The 17,824-nt window shown below is 36.9% G+C and overlaps 1 pseudogene; it reads left to right on the top strand.

The window, feature by feature from the left end:
• The first annotated feature begins 1,050 nt into the window (after positions 1–1,050).
• Positions 1,051–16,844, top strand: LOC131149932 (receptor-like protein kinase BRI1-like 3; annotated as a pseudogene).
• Positions 16,845–17,824: the final 980 nt, after the last annotated feature.

Here is a 17,824-nt window from a genome sequence, read left to right as displayed (position 1 = left end):
TCTAATAATACAAAAAGCATGGCATACTTTTTGTTCATTTCGATGGGCTGAAAATTTAGACATTAATGTTCGCATGGGATTTAATGGCAGTCATCATCCCAAGTGTCGTCACATTGATGATGGAAAATTTGATCTTTTGAATACTTCAGCATTATTGCTATGTAAATAAATGCATAAATAAATAAAAAATTAAATAAAATCTCGAGGTCTTCTAGCTTCGACTAAATGGAAAAAACTAATTACAAGATCTTCGGTCAATTCTGAATGTTGGAAGTTCTATATCGTGGAACAACAAAATAAATGACACATTCCCTTAGTGGTGGCGGACTCTTTAAAAACTTTGGTCGGCTGCATTTATGTAAATTTAGTAGTCAAATATTCAGTACATGATAATTTATTTTGGGGCTTTTCCTTGATTAATGATTCATAGCATCGCATTCTAAAGTCAATTCAATAGTTAATTGCAGGCTCGTAAAAGGGGTTACCAAAATATTAAATAGTGGTTCTATGCTTGTTGGTGAACATATTCTTTCTCTGATAAAGTAATTCAAGTATTTTTAGTTTATGTTAAAGTATTTAAATCATTATTATTACTTTTATTGATCCTATTGGTGAACATTTATTTCTTTGATCAAATAATTCAAGTATTCTTAGTTTATATCAAAATATTTAAATCATTATTATTACTTTTATTGATCTGGTTGGTGAACATTTCTTTCTTTGATCAAGTGATTCAAGTATTCTCATTATTATTACTTTTATTGATCTTGTTGGTGAACATATTCTTTTTTTGATCAAGTGATTCAAGTTTTCTTAGTTTATATCAAAATATTTAAATCATTATTATTACTTTTATTGATCCTGTTGGTGAACATATTCTTTCTTTGATCAAGTGATTCAAGTTTTCTTAGTTTATATCAAAATATTTAAATCATTATTATTACATTTGTTGATCTTGTTGGTGAACATATTCTTTCTTTGATCAAGTGATTCAGGTATTTTTAGTTTATATCAAGATTTTTTAAATCGTTATTACTACTTCATCGAACAATGTGTGTGGTTGTTGTTATTGTTGTTATTGCCCTCAACCTTAGTGGTGCTGGTCTGGTCGGTTGCCTGCACCTCTCCCATCTACTAGCTTTACCCTTTCTTCTTCATCTCAACCTCCAAGGTAATTCCTTCTCTGAGATTGATGAAGATATCTCCTCTTGAACTCCACCACTAGACCTTGTAGCCTTCAGACTTTGGACTTATTGTTGTTTTTGTCCCATATTAGTATAAAAGGTTGTTTTGAATTTTTTATATTATTTATCCCACATTGGAGAGAAGTGTTTTTTAGACTTGAGGTTAAAGTTATATAAAGAGTTCAACTCTTCATTTGTAAAACACAACTCAAAGTTGTACTTTGTCAAGAAGTAGTGAATTGATCATCAGCGCCCAAGGACGTAGGTAATTCTATACCGAATTTCATAAATTTCTTGTCTTGTTTTTTTTTTATTGTTTTATTATTAGTTTCTGCATTGCTTTAATTTTCTTATATATTCAATAGCAATAGTTGTAGTATTGGTGTTTGGCCCAAGTGGGGTGCCCGACACAACAATTGGTATCAACACAACAATTGGTATCAGAGTTAGGTTGAATAGTGTTGATATGGAGGTGTTCCTCTGTTAGGATCCTTGATTCCATATTTGATGCCTAAGAAAGACCTTGTCTAAGCGAGTGCTCAGAGACCATTGCGGCTCAGTCGCTCCCTGGAGGTCGGCCTGGTCAAAGTGGAATTTCATAGGATAAAACAGAAAAGACACAATTGGTATGTACTATTCATCCTAGGCCTTTTACTTTGTTGGTTGCGATTGAATATATAGAAGGTGGCAGAAACTAGTGCAGTAGTAGAAGAAACTCTGTCCACACGAACTCCAACCCCTTCAGCTTTAACATCATCATCGAAGACGATAGCTAATGCTCGGTTTAAGGTGGAGAAATTTGATGGTACCAATAATTTTGGTATATGGCAATGTGAAGTGATGGACATCTTGTATCAACAAGAACTAGATATTGCTTTGGATGATAAACCGGTAGATATGGGTGACAAAAATTGGGAAAAGATCAATCGTCAGACATGTGGTACGATTCGTCTGCGTCTCGTCAAAAATAAAAAATATTGTGTTATGAGGGAGACATCTGCAAAGAAATTGTGGAAGACATTGGAAGATACATTTATGACCAAGAGTCTAGAAAATCGGCTCTATTTGAAAAAGAAATTGTTTTGCTTCCAGTATCAACCAGGTATTTCAATTAATGACCACATAAATGCTTTCAATAAAATTTTGGTCAATTTGTTAAATTTGGATGAAAATGTAAAAGATGAGGATAAAGTCATATTGTTACTGAATTCTCTCCCTGATGAGTATGAACATTTGACCACCACTTTATTGTATGGGAAATATATAGTTACTTATGATGCTGTTTGTACTGCATTAACTAGTACTGAATGCAAAAAGAAGGATCAGATGGTCCATAAGGAAACAACAGAAGCACTGACAATAAGGGGATGTCAAGATGAAGGTATTGCTTGAAACTTCACAGTTCGAAATTGTAGTGACTTGAAGAATAATAACATTTTAATAATAAGAGGGAGAGAAAATAGATACAGAAACAGAAAGAGACCGTAGACTTCATCGACGAACGCTCCGTGTTCGTTGACGATATTACATTTTGGAGATAATATTAAATAATCATAATTGCGGGAAATTTACCAAGCTTCGTCGACGAACACAGGGTTTCGTTGACGAAGGCTTTAAGGATTTCGTTAACGAACACAGGGTTTAATCGACGAAGGCTTTAAGGATTTCGTCGATGAATACAGAACCTCGTTGACGAGAAAATGCTGAGAGGGGTTCAAGGGCAGCTTGAATTTCGTCGACGAATACAGGGCTTCGTCGACGAATTTAATGAAGGACTCGTCGATGAGGTGATGTGTCTCGTTGACGAATCTCGCAGTATAAATGAAGGAAAATTCGGATTTTTATCCATTTAACCGCGCCTCTCTCTCTCTCTCTTCTCTCTCTCTACGAACCCTCTCCCTTCTCTCTTTAATTCCGGGCCCGTTTCTCACTGGATCGAAGATTTCAAGCTACCACAACGCTCTTGGTGGAATTCTCCACAAGTTTGTTGGAGCGGATCGTCGAGAAAATGAAGTTGGATTTCATCCCAAATTCAGGGTAAGGTCTTTTATTGAGTTTTTGACTTTCTCGTAGTTATAGGAAATGATGTAGACTAAGAAATACTGATATTCTGTTCTGGGACATTGTGTTTTCAGGATGTTGAGTTAGGAATCGTGCGGGTATAGAGCCAGATTTTTATAGAGGCTTTTTAAAGTTGAGGTAAGGGAAATATGCTTTGTAATGATATTAGAGATTTTATAGATGCATAACTCCACCATTTTACTATATACAGAATCTTCAGAATATGAGTTTGAAACAGTATTTGTTTTAGAATATGATTTTAAATGCTTGTGTGGCCTGACTAGATTTTTATGAGATGAAGAAATTTATACAATTTTTATAATATATCATACTACACTGAATTGAGGGACGGCGATACGTAATGCCTCAATTCAGTGAGAGATTATACAGATTATACAGTTAAGGATATACGTATATAGAGAAATTTACATGCATATACAATTTTTATACGAGTAGTTTCATGAATAGATATTTATATATATATACATATACATGTATACAGTACTATTCAGATCGGTATCTATACCACAACTTTATATAGAATTTAGTATGCCATATTTCCTATTACCGTAATATATAGCCAGAGATACAAAGGTAGCATCAAGATGCTACAGATGCAGTATACAGTTTTACAGTATATATAGTACATAAAGATAGCGTTACAGTAATTTTGGAAACATAATGAAAACAGTAAAAGAGTATATATGTATATAGTATCAGATCCTTGAGGAAAGGTACACAGACAGATACAGATTACAGAGCACGGTACCGTTGCTAGATATAGATAGAGTGCAACCACATATCTCAGATAGTATGTGGGTACTATCAGCCGTGCTCGGAGAGTATGCAGCTCCCCAGTACACTGGGTTGAGGGGGCCGGTTTGATAAGGTAGTAGCCAGTGACGAACATATGGTCTTCGTCGACGAGAAAATACCGAGAGATGGTTCAGGCTGCTCTGAATTTCATCGACGAACACAGGGCCTCGTCGACGAATTTTGTGAAGGGCTCATCGATGAACACAGGGTCTCGTCGACGAACCTAACTCTATAAATAGCTAAAAACCAGGATTTTATCACATTTCTCTCGCCGCTCTCTCTCTCCTCTCTCTCTTCTACGACTCTCTCTCCCTTCTCTCTTCATTTCTGGGCCCACCAGTCGTCGGATCAACGATCCGAAGCTACCACGACGCTCTTGGCGGAGTTCTCTGTGAATCTGCCGGAGCAGATCGTCGGGAAAACAGAGCTGAAATTCACCCCAAATTTAGGGTAAAGACTTTTATCTAGTTTTTGACTTCCTGGCAGTTATAGGAAATGATATAGGCGGAAAAATACTGATGTTATGTTCTGGCATATGTTGGTTTCAGGGTGTTTTGCAGAAGGCCCTGCGGGTGTTAGGCTTGTATTCCCTAAGGGCTTTTCAAAGTTAATGTAAGGGAAATATACTATGCTAGAAAAATTCTAAATATTATATAATGTATTTATTTACGAAAATTATGTATTAAAGTATGGTGTGGCTTGTGAATATGTATGTAGTACGGGGATATATTTTACGAATTGTAGTTTTATGATTTTTATGAATTTCGGTACCATGATTTTACAGATTTAAGTACTATGACTATGTGAACTTTAGTACCATGATTATACGAATTCCAGTATTACGAATATGCAGTTCCATGTTATGATTATTCATATTTCAGTACGTTATGCAGCATTATGGTCAATATGATTACTTCAGAATCATAGTAAATCAGATAGATATGTATAGATAGTATTATATAATATCAGAGCCTGTTGGACTTGCAGCTACAGAGCACGGTACCGTTGCTACAGATACTATGTTACTTTAAGAGTGCAACCACCTATTCAAATATTACGTGGTAAAGTTGACCACCTAGGCCCTTGAAGAGGTTAGGCTCCCCATCCAGATATAGGTTGAGGTGGCCAGGTCGACTGACGGAGTTCAGTGATTTATTCCTAGTTAGCCAGCCAGGGTAAATCCAGCCTACGGGCCGCACAACCTTATCATGAGGGGCATGTCATGACACAGATAGCCACAGGGAACAGTTTCAGTTACTATTACTTACGTATTGATTTACAGAAACAGAGATCCTACTTATGTACACTAGAAGTATTTTGAATTATTATCATAATACTAATATGTTAAGCAACAAGGAAAAAGGGGTGGTGTACTTTATTATTTTGTATTGTACTTTTGTACTCAGTTATTCATGTTTATATGAAACAAATTTCATGATATATAGTAGTTCATTTGCCACACACTAGTAATAGCATATTTCTTCTTACTGAGCGTTGGCTTATCCTAGTGTTGAAATATTTCTCAGGTGATCCAGGTAGGCGAACAGACCAGGCTCGCAAATAGAGGGGCGTCTGTAGTGCCCTGTCAGAGAGTGAGTATCATTTTGGGAACATTTTTGTAAACCCTAGCTAGCTGAGGGTATTTTTGGGAAACAAATACATGTACATATTTTGGAAACATGTAGTACTCTGGTATTATTGTGGTATTGTATATAAAGGTTATGGTTGTGTTTGTATGATTTTGCTTGCTGCTGTTTAGGTTAATACTATGGTATCAGAGTATGTTATTTGCTATTATAAAAAAAAAAAAAACATCAATTTAATAAGTAGGTCGCTACATTTATAGTATATGATGAGTATAGTATGATATTACCAGTATGAAAAGTAGAAAAACAGTCAATACAACATGTTTTAAATTGTGAAAGAAAGATATGCTTTACAGATGATTTATTTCATTGCAGTTCAGTTATTATTTTTAAAAGTATCCTTAACTTAGTTGCCACACATTAGTGATAGCATATTTCCACTTACTGAGCGTCGACTTACCCCATTACTCTAACATTTTTCAGGTGAGCCAGTGAGACGAGTAGATCAGGCTCGTGAATAGAGTGTAGCTTAGGTCACCCTGGTTATAGGGTGAGTTTTTGTTAGAATGATGTATGTTTTTGGATAGATGACACTGGAGGGATATTCTTATATGGTCTGTATACTCTGGATTCTGGTATTGTATAGTTTATGTATAAATGGTTTTAAGATTTGTGTTTCCGCTGCGTAGGAATGTTTACTTTATATATATATATATATATAAATGATAAGAATTTTGAGGTCGTTACAGAAATACACCACAACAGAATGGGGTGGCAGAGCGTATGAATCGGACTTTGCTGGAGAAAGTTCGATGCATGTTGTCTAATGCTAGGTTAGACAAAAGGTTTTGGGTTGAGGCTGTTAGATATGCGTGTCATCTCATCAATCGTTTACCATCATCTGCAATAGGAGGAAAAACACCTTATGAGGTATGGTATGGAAAGTCTGCTAGTGATTATGATTCTTTACATGTATTTGGTACTATGACTTATTATCATGTTAAAGAATTTAAGTTGGATCCAGGAGCCAAGAAAGCAATATTCTTGGGGATAAGTGCAGGAGTCAAAGGATACCGTCTTTGGTGTCTAAAGACGAAAAAAATGATTTTAAGTAGAGATGTAACTTTTGATGAACTTGCAATGATGAAGAAAACAATACGCAAGGAGTCACAAGTTGAAGAGAAGACCAGTGGTACTCAACAACAGGTGGGGGTTGAGACAATTTTAAGAAACCCAATAAGAAATGAGACTACACAAGGTAACTCTCCAATTACGGTGGGAAATAGTGTACAAGAAGAGGAGATTTCAATTCGAAAATCTTCTCAGCAACAAGAATCAATTGTTTCTCAAAGGCCAAGGCGAGAAATTCGAAAACCTGCTCAGATACTGATATGGTGGCCTATGCACTTCCAGTTATGGATGATAATGTTCCTTACACTTTCAAAGAAGCAATGAGGAATTCTGAATCAGACAAGTGGAAAAAAGCAATAGATGAAGAAATGCAGTCTCTTCATCAGAATCAGACTTGGGAGCTAGCCCAGCTGCCAATATGTAAAGAAAGAAGGATTTCTAGATGCAAATAATGTTCGCTTCAAAGCTAGATTGGTAACTAAGGGCTACGCACAAAAGGGAGACATTGATTAATATGAGGTATTTTCTCCAGTTGTTAAACATTCTTCCATTCGAATTTTGTTGGCTTTGGTAGCACAATTTGATCTTGAACTAATTCAACTCGATGTAAAAACTGCATTTTTACATGGTGATTTGGAAGAGGAAATCTATATGACTCAGCTAGATGGATTTCAGGTTGCTAGAAAAGAAAATTGGGTATGTAAATTGGGTAAATCATTGTATGATTTAAAACAATCTCCAAGACAGTGGTACAAACGATTTCATCAGTTTATGATGGGTCAGAAGTACATCAGAAATAAACATGATCATTGTGTTTATTTTCGCAGACTACAAAATGGATTTTTTATATATTTACTCTTGTATGTTGATGATATGTTGATAGCTTCAAAGAATAGGGAAGAAATCAACAAGTTGAAAAGTTGGTTAAATCAAGAGTTTGTGATGAAAGATCTTGGTGAAGGAAAGAAGATACTTGGCATGGAGATTCGCAGAGACAGAATGAGAGGAAGAGTTCGTTTGTCTCAAAAACAGTATTTGAAGAAGGTAGTACAGAGTTTTGGCATTTCTGAGCAGTCAAAACCAGTAAGCACTCCTCTTGCTCCTCATTTCAAACTTAGTGCGGTTTTATCTCCTAAATCAGATGAGGAACGTAAGTATATGTCACAGGTTCCTTATGCAAGTGTTGTTGGTAGTCTGATGTATGCAATGGTTTGTACTAAATTTGATATTTCACAAGCTGTTAGTATGGTGAGCAGGTATATGCATGATCCGGGTAAAGGACATTGACAAGCTGTGAAATGGATTTTGAGATATATTATGAATACGATTGATGTTAGTATAGTATTTGAGAAAAATAATACTATAGATCAACGTGTTGTTGGATATGTGGATTCTGATTTTGCAGGTGATTTGGATAAACGTCGATCAACTACTAGATATGTTTTTACATTTGCTAATGGTCCAATGAGTTGGAGGTCTACCTTACAGTCTACCATTGCCTTGTCTACAATAGAAGTAGGGTACATGGCAGTTTCAGAGGCTGTTAAGGAAGCTATTTGGTTGTAGGGTTTATTTGAAAATTTGGGAGTTGTTCAGAAGCACATGGTTGTATTCTGTGATAAAATTTGGGAGTTGTTCAGAAGCACATGGTTGTATTCTGTGATAGCGAGAGTGCTATTCACTTGGCAAAGAACCAAGTCTTCCATGCACGAACGAAGCACATCAACGTTCGGTTTCATTTTATGTGGGATATTATTGATGGAGGCAAGATACTTCTTCAGAAGATTGCTACAACTGAAAATCCCGCAGATATGTTGACCAAGATTGTAACAACAATCAAGTTCAAACATTGTTTAGACTTGATCAATATCCTGAAAATCTGAGTATTTTTGGAAGGCGCCGATGATGTGGAACTCCAGAAAATGTTGGTGACTGAAAAATTTGTTGAATTCATCGTCAAGGTGGAGATTTGTTGTTTTTGTCCCATATTGGTAGAATACTTCCACATTAGTATAAAATGTTGTTTTGAATTTTTTATATTATTTGTCCCACATTGGAGAAAAGTGTTTTTTAGACTAGAGGTTTTTTTTTTTTTTTTTAAAAGAAGGGCGGTACCTCCATTTATTTATTGATAACCCCTCACTTTTGGCAGAGGAATACCGTAGTTACAAGACAATCAATGAGAGATAACAAAAGACAAATGTTAAAAATCTCCCAAAGAACAACACCAACATCCAGCCAAAACCGGGTTACAAGTCCAAACAAAACAAAACAAATTAGGACCTACAAAACAAAATTCACACAACATAACAAACAAAAGAAAAATAGCAAAAAGCATGAGCAAAAACCAAAAGAATATCAGCTAAACATACCTCATATAAGCCATACCCATTTTCTCCAATTTATACAAACCATTGCTAACTTTAGGGAGTTGACTACTATTTGTAAACAAACTATTCCTCCCCATAGCACCTTGTCGAGCCAAGGCATCTGCTACTTTGTTCCCTTCTCTATACGAATGATTTATCGAAAAATCCACTCCTTCCAATAAACCAATAAGCTACTCCCAAAAATCCCACAAATACCACAATGAGCACTTCCGGACTCTAATCCAATTAACTACAATATTCGAATCACATTCAATATCGATACAGGTATGACCCATCTGTTTGCAAATCTTTATTCCTTCCAACACAGCTATCAATTCAGCTTCATTATTTGAACAAGAACCAAAATATTTTGAAAAACCAAATACAAAAGAACCTGTATGGTCTCTAAGGATGCCACCACCACCCGCCGGCCCTGGGTTCCCCAGGCTGCTCCCATCCAAGTTTAGTTTCAATCTCCCTTGCCTCGGTTTTAACCATCTTACACTTTGCATAGTTTTAATTCTTTTATTCACAATTTGCACTTCCAGATTCTGCAAAACCTGAAAATCAGCATCCTTTAACTGAACCATTTCTGTCATGTTCCTACTCAAAACTCCCACCCAATACTTAATGGAGAGCCACACATCAGTACTATTCTCTAATTTTCTTCCCATTCTAGCCACACATCTCCTTCTCCACAGCCTCCAAACTACTAAACAAGGAATCAAACCCATCAATGAACCCAATTGAGAGAACCTAGAAGCCCTATTAAACCACATTTGGACTCTTTCTTTCCAACTTTGTTGCCTAAGGAAAGGAACACCTACCTCCACCGAAACCTTCCTCCAAACCTCAGAAGCAAGGTCCCCCTTATTTAACACATGCTCCAAATCTTCTAATTGCCTCATCTCACAACAATTACATGCCGAAACCAGAGAAACCCCCACCCTTCTCACCTTTTCATCAACACTTAGGCACTCAAAAGCAGCCTTCCACATACAAATAGAAATTTTCTTCGGTAACCATTTGTTCCAAACCCACTTAGCCCAATCAAATTTTGGAGCTCTTACTCTGATAACATCCCATGCGGATTTTGTATTAAAGCAGCCATCCTTTTCCGGGAGCCATATCAGAATGTCCGAAAAATTTCTAAGATTTCCCACCTTTTCCATCACTTCATTCGCTTTATTATACCCTAGAATCCTCTGCAAATTTTTCACATCCCACGCATTGTTGATAACCAAATCTTTTAATTTGATATGAGATTGTGCATCATTTGGACAATTTGCATACAAAGGTCCCGAATCTAGAAACTTATCATACCACAATTTTACATCTCCTTCTCTAACCTTCCACTTAGATTTACTTAACAGATCAGGCATACCCTGCAGAACTTTCCTCCTAAAGGAAGAATCTGATCCATGCGATCTGCAAAGAGCAATATGTCCTCCTTTCACATATTTAGCTTTAAAAAATCTAGCCCATAAAGAATTCTGCGTTAATAAATGCCAACCAAACTTCATGAATAACGACCGTTGCACTTCCGAAATGTCCCTTACTCCAATGCCCCCTTCCTCCACAGGAAACACACAATTTCTTCCAGGCCCTCCATTTCATTTTTTCTTTTCCATCCTTAAATCCCCAGAAAAAAGAAGCAAACATACCTTGAATCTTTTTGATCACCAGTTTCGGTACATTTAGAACAGCTAACAGATGCAATGACATACTTGAAAGCACATGCCTCAACAAAACAAGACGACCTCCTTGAGACAATAGTCTACTTTTCCAGCCCTCAACTCTCTTATTGATTTTTTGGATTAAAGGGTCAAAATGACAGCCTTTCAATTTACCATCCACTATTGGCACACCCAAATACGTAAAAGGAAATTTACCCTCAATAAAACCAGTCTCTTGAAGAATTTCTCCTTTCCTCTGGACACCCAACTTGTTTGAGAAAAAAATAGCTGATTTATTTATTATTCACCATTTGGCCAGTCCAGTTTTCATACTCCTTAATCACCTCCATTAATTGACTAACAGATTTTTTTCCAACATTAGCAAAAACAACAACATCATCTGCGTACATTAAATGTGATATAATAGGTGCACCACACGGGTGTGCAAATGGTAAAATCCGCTTCTCAGACAGCTTTTTTTGAATTAATTTAGAAAGAATTTCTTGCATGATGATGAAAATATACAGCGACAACGGATCCCCTTGCCTCAAACCCCTTTTTGACTTGAAGAAACCTCTATAAGTGCCATGCATCATGACAAAAAACCATGGAGTGGAAATACAATTCTGAATCAACTTACAAAACCAGTTTGGAAAACCAAGAGCCTTAAAAATTTGATCTACCACCTTCCACTCCACTCGATCATACGCTTTGCTCATATCAATCTTTAGCATTATATTACCTCCTCTCACCCGCCTATGTAATAATTTTGTCATCTCTTGAGTAAGCGTTATATTTTCAAAAATACTCCTCCCTTTCACAAAAGCACCCTGTTCTAAAGAAATTAAATCACTCATCACCAACGAAAGCTTACCAACAAGGATTTTGGAGAAAATTTTATAGATTACATTACACAGGCTTATCGGCCGAAATTTATCAAAAGACTGAGGATCCTTTACCTTAGGAATAAGCACTATGTAAGAGGAACAAAAATACCGAGGCAACATATCACCTCTGAAGAATTCTTTTACCGCATCCATCACATCATTTTTAATAATCTTCTAACAGGTAATATAAAAAGAAGACCCAAACCCATCAGGTCCCGGGCTACTATTCACAGAAATAGACGAAACAGCTTCATAAACCTCCTCCTCGGTTGGGTCTTCACTTAGCTGACCTATAGACTCCTCAGAAACTACCGACTGGATAATCTCTTCTAGGTTTGACCTTTGCACCGAACTATTTTGCCCTAAGAATTGCTCAAAATACTTCACAGCCTCATCATGAACCATCTGCATATTTTCTAACACCAAACCATCAGGAAGCGTCATTGAATTTACACAAGAATTTCGTCTCTTTTGCGTCATCACAGCATGGAAAAACTTTGAATTTTGATCCCCGTCTATCAACCATTTCACCTTTGCTTGTTGTGCCAATCGAACCTCTTCCCTTCTATACCAAACATCCAATTCAGTTTTAGACACAAGGAACTCTTCTTCAACAGATTTCGAGTATTCTGTCTGCAGTAAATTCTCATAATTTTCCACCCTTTCCTCCAACTCTCAAATAAAACTACCAACATGACCGAAGATCTGTTTGTTCCACACCCTAAGCCTTTGTTTTAGCCTTTTTAATTTACCCTCCAATTTACACAATCCTGAATCTGCCACAATGTGTTCTCTCCAAGATGATTCAACCATTTCCAAAAAATCCCTATGTGACGTCCACATGTTTTGAAACCTAAACGGCGCTGGTCCATACCTTTCCATACTCGCACATAGCTGTAATAAGATAGATGAATGATCTGAAGTATTTCTTTTCAACAAAGAAGTCTTAGCTTCACCATATTTCATAGAAAAAACATTATTAATCAACACCCTATCCAGTTTCGCCCAACTTCTTCTCAAACCTTGTTGGCCATTACACCATGAAAATTGACTTCCTTCGAATTTGAGGTCCAATAACCCACAACTATTAATACAACCATTAAATTCAGCCATAGACGAACCCAAGCGAGGTCTACCTCCCACCCTTTCCTCATCTGACCGAATTACATTAAAATCTCCCATAACAACCCAAGCCACGTCAACACTCGACATCCCCTAAAGCTGTTCCCATAAATCTCTTCTCTGAATATGATAACATTTAGCATATACAAAAGTAAGAAGCAAGGCGTCTCTATCATCTATTACCAAAACTGTCACACATTGATTTAAGGTACCCACCCAATCCACTTGAACATCATCTTTCCAGAACAACCAAATCTTTCCACCTTCCTCTACATTAGAGCAAAAGTTAGTAAAATTCAAATACATCGCCCACCTTTGTATCTTTTCTATATCTTGAAAAGGTTCCGAGACTGCCAAAATCGAAACTTTCTGATCCTTCATGATTTGTTTCAATCTTCTCCTCGACGTGCCCAACCCTCTTATATTCCAAAACATAATTTTTTCAATCATAGGTTCAACTTTTGAGGTACTGCCTTAGACCTCTTAGACTTTCTCACTTGTCCATCATCTTTCTTTCTTCCTTCTGATTCACTCATTGTCACATTACCTGGATCAGAATAATATTCTTTTTGAGTATCAATGCAAACCTCCAAATCTCCCTTAGATACCACATCATAATTATCCCTCCACAATCCACCCTCCACTTCACCCTCTCTCTCATCCACCTCCTCCACTAAAATCAACTCTTCATCCTTATCCTTTTCAACTTTTCCCCTCCCGCCTTCATCAACAACTCCGATTTCCTGAACAGACCTAGAACAACCTCCCCGTTCTACCTCTACCCCTGCCTTCTGGTCTTTACAACGATCGACTTTCTCTCCACTATTTTTCTCTACCAAATTAACTTCCTCCACTTTTTTAGTACCCACATTATTAACCTCATTCACAATTTCTTTATTTTTCTCAATCACCTTGGACGGACCATTCACGTTTCCATCCTTCTTCTCCTCCATCCGTTGTTCCTGACTCTTCAAAATAAGATCTTCCTCTTCAACTATCATATTCTCTTTTCTATTCACTTTTTTCCAAACCATCTCATCTACCTCCTTTCTTATATCTACCTTTCTTTTATCCTTAGACTTAACTCCAAACCGGCATACTACTTCAGTGTGACCTTGTCTACAACATTTGTTACAATAGAAACCCCTCTTCTCATATATTACCCTTTGCCAATTCTGTTTTTGTCCTATCACCAACGGAAAACCCTCCACAGGATCCTTCTGCAAATCCACTTCAACACATAATCTCGCACCCGTGGCTCGTGTTCTATATAACGTGACATTATCCGTTCCCAAGAATCTACCAAATCTTGTGGCCAAACTCTGTAAACAGTCCATTCTACATAAATGTAAAGACAGACCTGGTAAGAAAATCCATTGAGGTGCGATTGATGCCTCCTTGTTAACATCAAAATTCACGGACTAATTAAAAAGCCGAAATTGGCACCCTGCCACCCATCTTCCTTCTCGTGCCCATGCATGAATGTAGTTGAGGTTAAAGTTATATAAAGAGCTCAACTCTTCATTTGTAAAACACACCTTAAAGTTGTACTTTATCAAGAAGTAATGGATTGATCATCGGCGCCTGAGAACTTAGGTAATTCTATACCGAACCTCGTAAATTTCTTATCTTGTTTTTTTTATTGTTTTATTATTAGTTTCTGCATTACTTTAATTTTCTTATATATTCAATAGCAATAGTTATAGTATTGATGTTTGGCACAAGTGGGGTGCCCGGCACAACACTTGTCTTCCAACGACTTGTTGAATCCTCTCAACAGATCATCCCTTTTGCTGTTGTCCTCCTGCAATAATCTATCTTCTCTTAACCTCTCTCACAACTCAATCCCTGGCATCGTTTTCAACTTCGGTCCTTCTTTCCTGCGACTCGATCTGTCTTACAATTTGGTTTCTGATTCTACCATTTTGACCCATACTCTCTCCAACTGTCAAAATTTAAATCTCCTCAATCTCTCCCACAACAAGATAAGTGGTGATATTTGGGTCACTACAAGAACCTATTCATCCTGGATTTGTCTTACAATTTATTGTATGGGGAAATACCTGCCTACCTGGTGGCCAACTTTTTGCTGTCCTTGAACTACTTGGATCTCTCCCACAACAATTTCTCCGGCAATTTCTCTAGCCTTGAATTCAGGGACTGCAGTAAGCTCAAGTTTCTAAACTTGTCTTACAATGCTCTCTCCGGGGCTGATTTCCCTAGAAATTTGAGAAATTGTGAACTTCTTGAGACACTTGACCTTTCACACAATGACCTCCAGCACAAACTCCCAGGGATCTTGTTGGGAAACCTGAAGAATTTGCGCAGGCTATCTCTTGCATATAACCAGTTTTCAGGGGAGATCCCACCGGAGCTGGGGCAAACTTGTGGAACAATGGAGGTGCTTGACCTTTCAGCTAACAAACTTTCTGGTGGTCTCCCTTTAAGTTTCACATCGTGCTCCTCTTTGCAGATCCTCAAACTTGGTCATAATATGCTTTCTGGGAATTTCCTTGATAGAGTAATTAGCACTTTACCGAGTTTAAGGCAGCTGTTCTTGCCCTTCAACAATATCACTGGTTCAGTTCCACTGTCACTGACCAACTGTAGTCAACTTCGAGTGCTCGACCTGAGTTCAAATGCATTTACTGGGAATATTTCTCGCATGTTTTGCACATCCCCCCTGTCAACTGCGTCGTCCTTTTTGCTTGAAAAGATACTTCTGCCAAACAATTCTCTCTCAGACACAGTGCCTCAAGAGCTTGCAAATTGTAAGAATCTGAGGACAATTGATCTTAGTCTCAACAGACTTACTGGCTCAATTCCATAAAAAATTTGGACCCTCCCAAATCTGTCCAACTTGATTATGTGGGGGAACAGTCTCACTGGTGAGATTCCTGAGGGCATTTGCACTAATGGAGGAAATCTAGAGACTTTGATTCTGAACAACAATCTCATCTCTGGAAGCATTCCACTCTCTCTTGGTAATTGCACCCACTTAAGATGGTTATTTCTTTCCAGCAACCAGCTTACTGAAGAAATCCCATCCAGCACTGGAAACCTCATTAACCTTGCAATTATCCAATTGAAAGACAACATGCTCACTGGGCAGATACCACCAGAACTAGTTAAGTGCCAAAGCCTCGCTTGGCTTGACTTAAGCTCTAACAATCTCACCGGTTCCATCCCATTTGAGCTTGCCGAATTGCCCCACTTCACCATCCCTCCACCCAGATTGAAGAAGCATCTTGCATTTGTGGAAAGGTGTGGTGTGACTGCATGCGAAGCTGCAACAGGACTCCTTGAAACTGAGGGAATTCGACCTGAGGCTTTATCCAAACTTCCTGTCTTTCTTTCTTGCCGATCAATGCGAATCTACTCTAACATGAATGTTCTTTCAATCACATTGAAAGGCAATAGCAGCATGGGCTACATTGACCTTTCCTACAATTCCTTGTCTGGAACCATTCCGGAAAACTTTGGCTCAATGATATGGTTGCAATCTCTGAACTTGGGACACAACAGGTTAACAGGAAACATTCCTGACAGTTTTGGATATCTGACAGAAATATTATTCCTGGACCTCTCTCATAATCATCTTCAAGGATTCATCCCTGTGTCATTAGTGACTCTTTCTTTTCTTGTCCATTTTGACGTGTCGAGCAACAATCTTACATGGCCTATCCCTTCTGGCGGTCAGTTTATTACTTTTACACCATCCAATTATGAGAACAATTCTGGGCTTTGTGGACCTCCTCTGCCCCCTTGTGGCTCTAGTTCCAGCTCTAGCTCGTGTCATTTTCCATTGGAGGTGATGTGTGTTGAATCAACGCATCAGGAAGACGACAATGATGGATCTGAGACCAGTGGCTTATTTGAGTGGAAAACAGTGATAATGGGTTATGGATGTGGAGTACTGATGGGCATAGCTGTGGGAAATTGTATAATCTGGAAGAAAGAAGAATTGGTTGTGAGGGATTTTCGCTTAGAATCCATGAAAGTAAAAAGGTAGTATGGGGAAGGGAGGTGAAATTTCTGCATGTAACTTCTTGGACATTGGAGGTGGTAGTATATCGCGAGGGGTAAGAAATTTTAGTTTTCATAGTCATATATGTACGTTAGGAGTAGTGTGCTATATATGGATATAGTTTCATAAATTTTAAATTAAATTAAACCAATGGAATAATTTTTCATAAAAAATAAAAAATAAAATTCAAACATTTTTTATTTAAATCACAAAATTTAAACCATATTAAAGTTATATATAAGCTACCAAAATTTTCAGCAACATTTTCCTATGTTTAGAAATTCCACATATTCTTAAACTATAAAATAAATCAAATTAAACAAAATTGTATATAATTCCAAAACCACTACTATGTACAAACTACAATGCTAAACTTAAATTTATCATACACTGCCAAACTATTTAAATTTTGCATTTCAAAAACTATTTAAGTTTTGCATTTCAACGATTTCACAGTAGAGAAATATTCATATATATATATATATATATATATATATATATAATATTTTCAATTTTTCTCTTACTCTATGACTTAGCAATATCTATTTCATTTGCCCTCACACAGGCCATGCCATTTTAGCATTCCCTGAATTACACAAGTGCTCCAATCAGATAAGTTGCATATACGTTTGCATTTTCGTACTACAGAATATTCAATAATTTATTCTAATCTTCCATGTCAACTTGCAAGGTGTTTTTATTAATCTTAAATATTCCATGGAATTAATGCGCAGTCAAATTTGGCTCATTCATAATTGGAGTTCACGCGGCTATTATAAACTTTTAAAATTCTTTTATTCATAACTTTTATAAATCTGTTCATGTGTCTCATTACTCATCATTTTTAGGTCAATTAGTTACCATTGTAACATATTTTTTGATTGTTAAAATTTAATGTTATTTATTAAAACAAATAGTCATTCTCAATCAACTTGAATTTGTTTTTTCAAATGTACATGATTAGA

The sequence above is a fragment of the Malania oleifera genome, chromosome 1 (genome assembly GCF_029873635.1).
Source record: "Malania oleifera isolate guangnan ecotype guangnan chromosome 1, ASM2987363v1, whole genome shotgun sequence".
NCBI lineage: Eukaryota > Viridiplantae > Streptophyta > Magnoliopsida > Santalales > Ximeniaceae > Malania > Malania oleifera.
Note: the sequence above shows the minus strand (reverse complement) of the source record. Positions and strands in the feature narration are given on the sequence as shown.